Raw genomic sequence first — 10,468 nt, forward strand, 5'->3', positions numbered from 1 at the left:
AGCTGACAGGGTTCTTGGAAGAATGTTTTCCATTCCCATAAGAGCATCTTCCCAAAGGGAGATTCCGATCACTGCTTTGGTTTATGCTTTTGCGTTAGTTTGCATCTACTCCTCTGCAGGAAATCAATCAACAAATATTTATTCAGCACCTACTATGTATCTATCACTTAGAGAGGCTCCAGAGTGAGAAACAAGAAGGACAAAAGCATAATCTTCGCCCTCAAGGAGATCGTGACCTATTTAGGAAGAAAAAGCTAACACAAAACAATTAAATGCTACACCGCATGGATCTAAATAAGGGAGAGAGTAGTAGGAAACTATATCTTAGAGGAGATAAAATTTGTCTTAGGACTTGAAAGATATCCAGGATTTAAACAAGGAGAGGAGAGAGATCACCAAAAGCAAGAAGAGATGGTATAATTAGGGGTGCTAAGGAGACTGCACCAATTAGGAATAAGATAACACCCCAGGAAGTCCTGGGAAATAGAGTGATTAGAGACCAGAGTGTGGAAAGTCAGAGACTTCAATCCAACTGAACACAAACTTGGTGCTTTCTGCACTTCATCATTTTAAATTTTCCCTTAGATTCTTTCCCTGGAAAACCAGGGATATTATCACTGCATTGCGGTGGCTGAGATTTCTGAAACCATGTGATAAACACTTTACCTGAGATTCCATTTAGAACTGTAAACACAGCCCTTAAAAAAAAAAAAAAAAAAAAAAGCATTATTAAAACAATCAAACTGAAAAGCATAAAGACATTCATTTTGATGATTCTTTAGGGCAATTGTTTTCACCCTGGCTCCTCTGAGTCCTCGGATTCCACAGGAAGGCCCCCTCTAGGACAGCCCTGGGAGATGAGACAGAGATAAGGCAATGAGGGCCTGGGGGCCTGAGAGCAACCAGGCTTTGATCCACTTGTTATCTGGTTTCTATTTAGGATTTTCAAACAAACACATAAATAAATCCCTGCAAAGAAATCTTTGATTACCCGTCATTTGTGTGTCATCAGAAGTACTTATCAATGTATTGGGGTTGAGTTATTTTAAGAAAACTCACGTGCTCGCTTCGGCAGCACATATACTAAAATTGGAACGATACAGAGATTAGCATGGCCCCTGCGCAAGGATGACACGCAAATTCGTGAAGCGTTCCATATTTTTAAAAGCTATATATGACAAACCCACAGCAAGCATCACCCTCAATGGTGAAAAATTGAAGGCATTTCCCCTGAAATCAGGAACAAGACAAGGGTGCCCACTCTCACCACTACTATTCAACATAGTGTTGGAAGTTCTGGCCACAGCAATCAGAGCAGAAAAAGAAGTAAAAGGAATCCAGATAGGAAAAGAAGAAGTAAAACTCTCACTGTTTGCAGATGACATGATCCTCTACATAGAAAACCCTAAAGACTCTACCAGAAAATTACTAGAGCTAATCAATGAATATAGTTAAGTTGCAGGATATAAAATTAACACACAGAAATCCCTTGCATTCCTATATACTAACAATGAAAAAACAGACACAGAAATTAAGGAAACAATACCATTCACCATTGCAACAAAAAGAATAAAATACTTAGGAGTATATCTACCTAAAGAAACAAAGGACCTATACATAGAAAACTATAAAACACTGATGAAAGACATCAAAGAGGACACAAACAGATGGAGAAACATACCGTGTTCATGGATTGGAAGAATTAATATTGTCAAAATGGCTATTCTACCCAAAGCAGTCTATAGATTCAATGCAATCCCTATCAAGCTACCAACGGTATTTTTCACAGAACTAGACCAAAGAATTTCACAATTTGTATGGAAATACAAAAAACCTCGAATAGCCAAAGTAAGAAAGAAGAATGGAGCTGGAGGAATCAACCTGCCTGACTTCAGACTCTACTACAAAGCCACAGTCATCAAGACAGTATGGTACTGGCACAAAGACAGAAATATAGATCAATGGAACAGAATAGAAAGCCCAGAGATAAATCCATGAACCTATGGACACCTTATCTTTGACAAAGGAGGCAAGGATATACAATGGAAAAAAGACAACCTCTTTAACACGTGGTGCTGGGAAAACTGGTCAACCACTTGTAAAAGAATGAAACTAGAACACTTTCTAACACCATACACAAAAATAAACTCAAAATGGATTAAAGATCTAAATGTAAGACCAGAAACTATAAAACTCCTAGAGGAGAACATAGGCAAAACACTCTCCGACATAAATCAAAGCAAGATCCTCTATGACCCACCTCCCAGAATATTGGAAATAAAAGCAAAAGTAAACAAATGGGACCTAATGAAACTTAAAAGCTTTTGCACTACAAAGGAAACTATAAGTAAGGTGAAAAGACAGCCCTCAGATTGGGAGAAAATAATAGCAAATGAAGAAACAGACAAAGGATTAATCTCAAAAATATACAAGCAACTCCTGAAGCTCAATTCCAGAAAAATAAATGACCCAATCAAAAAATGGGCCAAAGAACTAAACAGACATTTCTCCAAAGAAGACATACAGAAGGCTAACAAACACATGAAAAGATGCTCAACATCACTCATTATTAGAGAAATGCAAATCAAAACCACAATGAGGTACCATTACAAGCCAGTCAGGATGGCTGCTATCCAAAAGTCTACAAGCAATAAATGCTGGAGAGGGTGTGGAGAAAAGGGAACCCTCTTACACTGTTGGTGGGAATGCAAACTAGTACAGCCGCTATGGAAAACAGTGTGGAGATTTCTTAAAAAACTGGAAATAGAACTGCCATATGACCCAGCAATCCCACTTCTGGGCATACACACTGAGGAAACCAGATCTGAAAGAGACACGTGCACCCCAATGTTCATCGCAGCACTGTTTATAATAGCCAGGAAATGGAAGCAACCTAGATGCCCATCAGCAGATGAATGGATAAGGAAGCTGTGGTACATATACACCATGGAATATTACTCAGCCATTAAAAAGAATTCATTTGAACCAGTCCTAATGAGATGGATGAAGCTGGAGCCCATTATACAGAGTGAAGTAAGCCAGAAAGATAAAGAACATTACAGCATACTGACACATGTATATGGAATTTAGAAAGGTGATAACGATAACCCTATATGCAGAACAGAAAAAGAGACACAGAAATACAGAACAGACTTTTGAACTTTGTGGGAGAATGTGAGGGTGGGATATTTCAAAAGAACAGCATGTATGCTATCTATGGTGAAACAGATCACCAGCCCAGGTGGGATGCACGAGACAAGTGCTCCGGCCTGGTGCACTGGGAAGACCCAGAGGAATCGGGTGGAGAGGGAGGTGGGAGGGGGGATCGGGATTGGGAATACATGTAAATCCATGGCTGATTCATATCAATGTATGACAAAACCCACTAGAAAAAAAAAATAATAAAAATAATAATAAAAAAAAAAAAAAGAAAACTCACACTGTAATTATGATAGCACTGATGGATTTATTATCTTGTTTCTCAAGAACTTGAGTACCTACTGTGTACTTGGCACCTACGACTGGTCAACATCACACAAGGGGTAAAGCCAGATCGGTGGAATGAAAGGATAAGAACACGGGTATGAGAAGGCTTATGGGGCTTCCCTTGTAGCTCAGTAGGTGAAGAATCGCCTGCAATGCAGGATACCCGGGTTCGATTCCTGGGTCTGGAAGATCCCCCGGAGAGGGATAGGCTACTCATTCCAGTATTCTTGGGCTTCCCTTGGGGCACAGCTGGTAAAGAATCCCTGCAATGCCAGAGACCTGAGTTCGATCCCTGGGTCAGGAAGATCCCCTGGAGAAGGGAGAGGCTACCCACTCCAGTATTCTTGCCTGGAGAATTCCATGGACTATATAGTCCATGGGGTCCCAAAGAGTTGGACTCAACTGAGCAACTTTCACTTTCACTTTCTAGAGTAGTCTGATTCATGAAAATAATGGTGACGCCAATGACGATGATGATGACGCCGCTAAGCACTTTCTATGTCCCAAGCACTGTGTATGGTGTAATTGTCTAATTTTTACCACAATGTTATGAGATACTATTAAACTAAGCCTGATACAGGTATAAGATACCTGCCCACAGTCATCCAGCTAGAGAGAGGCAGAAACGAATCTCAAAGATTACGTCATGAGTCACAAGGATTAATTGACAAGTGTGTGCTCAGTTGTTCAGTCGTGTCTGACTCTTTGGGACCCCATGAACTAGAGCCTCTGTCCATAAGATTCTCTAGGCAAGAATACTGGAGTGGGTTGCCATGCCCTCTTCCAGGGGATTTTCCTAACCCGGGGATCGAACCCAGGTCTGCCACATTGCAGGCCAATTCTTTACCCTATGAGCCACCAGCGAAGCCCAAGAATACTGGAGTGGGTAGCCTATCCCTTCTGCAGGGGATCTTCCCAACTCAGGAATTGAACTGGGGTTTCCTGCAATAGAAGTGGATTCCTTATCAGCTGAGCTACCAGGGAAGCCCTAGATACTCTCTTATACTTATAGGTTTAAATAACCAACCTCCAGGTCCCTAACCAGGGAAGAACTCTCCCACCATATTTCTCCTTGCCTTGGCTTCTGCTCCTGCTCAAGCTCAAGATGACAAATTCAAATAAGAAAGTGAGGACAAGTTTGAAGACTACTTTTAAAGAAAAAAGAAACTACTAGACCTGAATACTGGATATTTTTTAAAACATGCAACTATTAACTTCATCTCTGGTGGCACATATACTGTAACATTGTTAGTCCAGAAGCCAAGTTCAGAAATCACATTATTGGCTAACAAGATTGGGATACTGGCTGTTGTCACACTGCAATAAAAAAGGTGGGGGCAGCAGGGTTGGAGGGGAGAAAAGATGCATCTCTAAATTGCTCTTGGAAGAGGGGGTATCTCACAAAATTGCCCAGTTGCACCATACAGAACCATTACTCTTACAACCACTAGGAACAAAATCAGGCATGCTCTGCAGAAGTCAGCAAAATTAACTGGGCCCTAAGCAACTGCTTCTTTGTTCATTTCAGAAATACATTATCAACAGAGGCAAGAGGAAGAAAGTGAGACTGTAGGATGCCACCATAATGTTCTCTTGCTGGAGTTATTTCAGTTCACTGTCAATTCCATCAAAGAGCTTTCAGAACATTTGCCTTTCTCCTCTTAATCAGGTGGTGATGGTGGTTGTTGTTTAGTCGCTCAGCCACCTCTGATTCTTTTTCGACCCTATGGACTGCAGCTGACCAGGGTCCTCTGTCCATGGGATATTCCAGGCAAGAATGCTGGAGTGGGCTGCCATTTCCTTCTCCAGGGCATCTTCCCCACCCCAGGATCAAACCTGCGTTTCCAGCATTTCAGGCAGATTCCTTACCACTGAGTAACCAGGTTGTGTAGCATTGAAACAGCACCAAACAAAAGTACAGCATTAGCATAAAACTATTAGCATAAATATGTAAACAGGAGGATTGGGATTTTTAGGGGTGGGAGAAAGCAGCTCGTGTAAGTGGCCTCCTCATTTCACTGTAGCCGATAAACTGTGAAATTTCCATAATAACAAAGAGTACAGAAAACAAACAGCAATTTTATTTGATAGGGAAATTGCATCCTGTTACTGGATATAAAATTCTACAGCATGTTCAGTGGTATTTTCAAAGCACTGAAAATGTAGACATATGTTTTCATTTTTAAGTTCAGTTGTAAATAATAAATCCACCACAATTTGGCTGGTCCAGAGACTGCTGGCATTGTTAACTCAGAAATTCAGAGATACAAACGCTCTGCTTACCTTGCTACGCCCTCAGCCAGAAGACCCCTATAACTCTGCAGATGTTAAGATATGCCCTTTGCATCATCTACATTTCTGTCTTGCTTAAAGTTCTTCTGGCATTCCCTGTTGTTATTTGTATCACATTTTAACCACCCATTGTTCTTTGATGCCCTTGTTTCTTTCTTACATGTATCCTTTTGAATTTCTTCCTACTTCTCTGCTCACTCGCTCAACAAATCAAGTCTATCTTCTCTCAGCTCCTCAATACACTCCATTCTGGTAAGTTGATTGAGAAGGGGCCATGCTCCTCCCTCCCCTGTATCCTTGCATTTTGAAATGTGACCTTGCAGCCTCTGTCATCAAACAGGCTAGCCTTGTCAGCAACTAGGGCCAAGATGGACCCTAAGAGGCCCAGTGTGCTTCCACCTGCTCCTGAGACGCTGCCATTGTTGCGGGAATCAGCTCATAATAACCTTCAAGAGGATGAGAGACCACGTGGAGGAGGGAGAGTCATCCAACCTCCAGAAGACCAGCCTGGTCAACCCGGGGGTTTCAATAGACACACAGGGAGAGTAAATCACGACAACGAACACTTCAGTCAGTTCAGTTCAGTCACTCAGTCGTGTCCGACTCTTTGCAACCCCATGGACTGCAGCACGTCAGGCCTCCCTGTCCATCACTTTCTTCTGGAGTCCACCCAAACTCATGTCCATTGAGTCAGTGATGCCATCCAAACAACTCATCCTCTGTCGTCCCCTTCTTTTCCTGCCTTCAACCTTTCCCCGCATCAGGGTCTTTTCAAATGAGTCAGCTCTTCACATCAGGTGGTCAAAGTATTGGAGTTTCAGCTTCAACATCAGTCCTTTCAATGAACACTCAGGATTGATCTCCTTTGGGATGGATTGGTTGGATCTCCTTGCAGTTCAAGGGACTCTCAAGAGTCTTCTCCAGCACCACATTTCAAAAGCATCAATTCTTTGGTGGTCAGCTTTCTTTATAGTCCACCTCTCACATCCATACATGACTACTGGAAAAACCATAGCTTTGACTAGACGGACTTTTGTTGGCAAAGTAGTGTCTCTGTTTTTTAATATGTTATCTCGGTTGGTCATAACTTTCCTGACAAGGAGTAAGCATTTTTAAATTTCATGGCTGCAGTCACCATCTGCTGTGATTTTGGAGCCCAAAAAAATAAAGTCTGATACTGTTTCCACTGTTTCCCCATCTATTTCCCATGAAGTGATGGGACCAGATGCCATGATCTTAACTTTCTGAATGCTGAGCTTTAAGCCAACTTTTTCACTCTCCTCTTTCACTTTTATCAAGAGGCTCTTTAGTTCTTCTTCACTTTCTCCCATAAGGGTGGTGTCATCTGCATATCTGAGGTTATTGATATTTCTCCCGGCAATCTTGATTCCAGCTTGTGCTTTATCCAACGCAGCATTTCGCATGATGTACTCTGCATATGAGTTAAATAAACAGGGTGACAATATACAGCCTTGATGTACTCCTTTTCCTATTTGGAACCAGTCTGTTGTTCCATGTCCAGTTCTAACTGTTGCCTCCTGACCTTCATACAGATTTCTCAAGAGGCAGGTCAGGTGGTCTCGTATGCCCATCTCTTTCAGAATTTTCCACAGTTTATTGTGATCTACACAGTCAAAGGCTTTGGCATAGTCAATAAAGCAGAAACAGATGTTTTTCTGGAACTCTCCTGCTTTTTTGATGATCCAACAGATGTTGGTGATTTGATCTCTGGTTCCTCTGCTTTTTCTAAAACCAGCCTGAACATCTGGAAGTTCACGGTTCACATGTTGTTGAAGCCTGGCTTGGAGAATTTTGAGCATTACTTTACTAGCGTGTGAGATGAGTGCAATTGTGCGGTAGTTTGAGCATTCTTTGGCATTGCCTTTCTTAGGGATTGGAATGAAAACTGACGTTTTCCAGTCCTGTGGCCACTGCTGAGTTTTCCAAATTTGCTGGCATATTGAGTGCAGCACTTTCAAAGCATCATCTTTCAGGATTTGAAATAGCTCAACTGGAATTCCATCACCTCCACTAGCTTTGTTCGTAGTAATGCTTCCTAAGGCCCACTTGACTTCACATTCCAGGATGTCTGGCTCTAGGTGAGTGATCACACCATCATGATTATCTGGGTCATGAAGATATTTTTTGTACAGTTCTTCTGTGTATTTTTGCCACCTCTTAATATCTTCTGCTTCTGTTAGGTCCATACCATTTCTGTCCTTTATTGAGCCCATCTTTGTATGAAATTTTCCCTTGGTATCTCTAATGTTCTTGAAGAGATCTCTACTCTTTCCCATTCTATGGCTTTCCTCTATTTGTACTGATCACTGAGGAAGGTTTTCTTATCCCTCCTTGCTATTCTTTGGAACTCTGCATTCAAATGGGTATATCTTTCCTTTCCTCCTTTGCTTTTCACTTCTCTTCTTTTCACAACTATTTGTAAGGCTTCCTCAGACAGCCATTTTGCTTTTTTGCATTTCTTTTTCTTGGGGATGGTCTTGATCCCTGCCTCTTGTACAATGTCACGAACCTCCCTCCATAGTTCATCAGGCACTCTTTCTATCAGATCTAGTCCCTTAAATCTATTTCTCACTTCCACTGTATAATCATAAGGGATTTGATTTAGGTCATACTGAATGGTCTAGTGGTTTTCCCTACTTTCTTCAATTTAAGTTTGAATTTGGCAAAAGGAGTTCATGATCTGAGGCATGGTCAGCTCCCAGTCTTGTTTTTGCTGACTGTATAGAGCCCCTCCATCTTTGGCTACAAAGAAGATAATGAATCTGATTTCAGGGTTGACCATCTGGTGATGTCCATGTGTAGAGTCTTCTCTTGTGTTGTTGGAAGAGGGTGTTTGTTACGACCAGTGCATTCTCTTGGCAAAACTCTATTAGCCTTTTCCCTGCTACATTCTGTACTCTGAGGCAAAATATGCCTATTACTTCAGGTATTTCTTGACTTCCTATTTTTGCATTCCAGTCCCCTATAACGAAAAGGGCATGTTTTTTGGGTGTTAGTTCTAAAAGGTCTTGTAGGTCTTCATAGAACCGCTCAACTTCAGCTTCTTCAACATTATTGGTTGGGGCATAGACTTGGATTACCATGATATTGAATGGTTTGCCTTGGAAATGAACAGAGATCATTCTGTCATTTTTGAGATTGCATCCAAGTACTGCATTTCGGACTCAGTTTTTGACCATGATGGCTACTCCATTTCTTCTAAGGGATTCTTGCCCACAGTAGTAGATATAATGGTCATCTGAGTTAAATTCACCCATTCCAGTCCATTTTAGTTCGCTGATTCCTCAAATGTTGATGTTCACTCTTGCCATCTCCTATTTGACCACTTCCAATGGACCTAACATTTCAGGTTCCTATGCAATATTGTTTTTTACAGCATCGGACCTTGCTTCCATCACCAGTGTTCCATAACGAACACTTAACCCAGCCTAAATTACCAGCTCCCAGAATCACATGTTAAATAGATGGTGATCGTTTTAAGCCTCTGACTTTTAGGCTGGTTTGTTATACAGCAATGGCAAATGGATATATCTATATTATGTTGTTTTCCTCTTATGTCTCTGCATTCCTCACCCCTGACAGTATATATACTCAACACTTCCAGAAATTCCAGCACAGCTTGGAAAATTACACTCACCAACCAAACAAATCATACCCACCACTAACTCCCATTTATGAAGGTGGTGTTGTTGTTCATTGTTCAGTCACCCAGTCAAGTCCAACTCTTCAAGACCCCGTGGACTGCAGCACTCTAGGCCTCCCTGTCCCTCACCATCTTCCAGAGGTTGCCCAAGTTCATGCCTGTTGCATTGGTGATGCCATTCAGCCATCTCATCCTCTGACACCCTCTTCTCCTCCTGCCCTCAATCTTTCCCAGCACCAGAGACTTTTTCAATGAGTCATCTGTTTGCTCATCAGATGACCAAAATACTGGAGTTTCAATGTCAGATTCAGTCCTCCCAAAGAGTATTCAGGGTTGATTTTCCTTAAGATTGACTGGTTTGACCTCCTTGAAGGTGTAGTAGTCACCAAGATGGTGGTCTCCTAGCTAAAAGGATACAGATGGCATTTCCAAATTCTCCCACCACAAACCCACATGGTCTTTTTCAATTTTCTTTTCTACTTCAATATCCTTCAACATGGGACTTGAGATGTTATGTACCTATTATGGAGAGATTACTAAAAAAAAAAATCTTTTTTCAAAATTCTTCATAGATTACATGACATCCATTAAGCTTCCCAATTTTAAAGCCAAAAAATATTTACTCTTGTTCAAATTCACCCGGCAATGTAAAGTACCTCTGTGAGGCAAACAGAATTGAATCCATTGATTTCCATGTAATTTATTAATTTCAGCCCTGACAAATACCTGCAGAATCTGAATCACAGCTATTATGAGACAGGGGTTCTCAGGCAGTGTTTACACCATTATAAACAACATTTATCCAAAGTACAACGTGCATAACACTTTGCTTCTCACTCCCTTCCTAAAATACTCCAAAATTTTTCTTCAAACATGTGATTTAATTGGTTTGTGACTCTAGATTAAATGTGTATGTTACATTCACAACTTTGTCATTGACAAATCCCATTAACCTAGCACAGAACTGGGCAGGCAGGAAGAATTGAATCCTTTTGGCTTGCATGGAACTTAACCTGAATATGATTA

At 41.2% G+C, this 10,468-nt stretch overlaps 1 non-coding gene across 1 annotated transcript; it reads left to right on the forward strand.

Moving 5' to 3' along the window:
• The first annotated feature begins 1,059 nt into the window (after positions 1-1,059).
• Positions 1,060-1,163, forward strand: LOC133047912 (U6 spliceosomal RNA). The gene has a single exon (XR_009690914.1). It is a non-coding gene; the product is annotated as a U6 spliceosomal RNA (small nuclear RNA).
• Positions 1,164-10,468: the final 9,305 nt, after the last annotated feature.

The sequence above is a fragment of the Dama dama genome, chromosome 27 (genome assembly GCF_033118175.1).
Source record: "Dama dama isolate Ldn47 chromosome 27, ASM3311817v1, whole genome shotgun sequence".
Classification (NCBI taxonomy): Eukaryota; Metazoa; Chordata; class Mammalia; order Artiodactyla; family Cervidae; genus Dama; species Dama dama.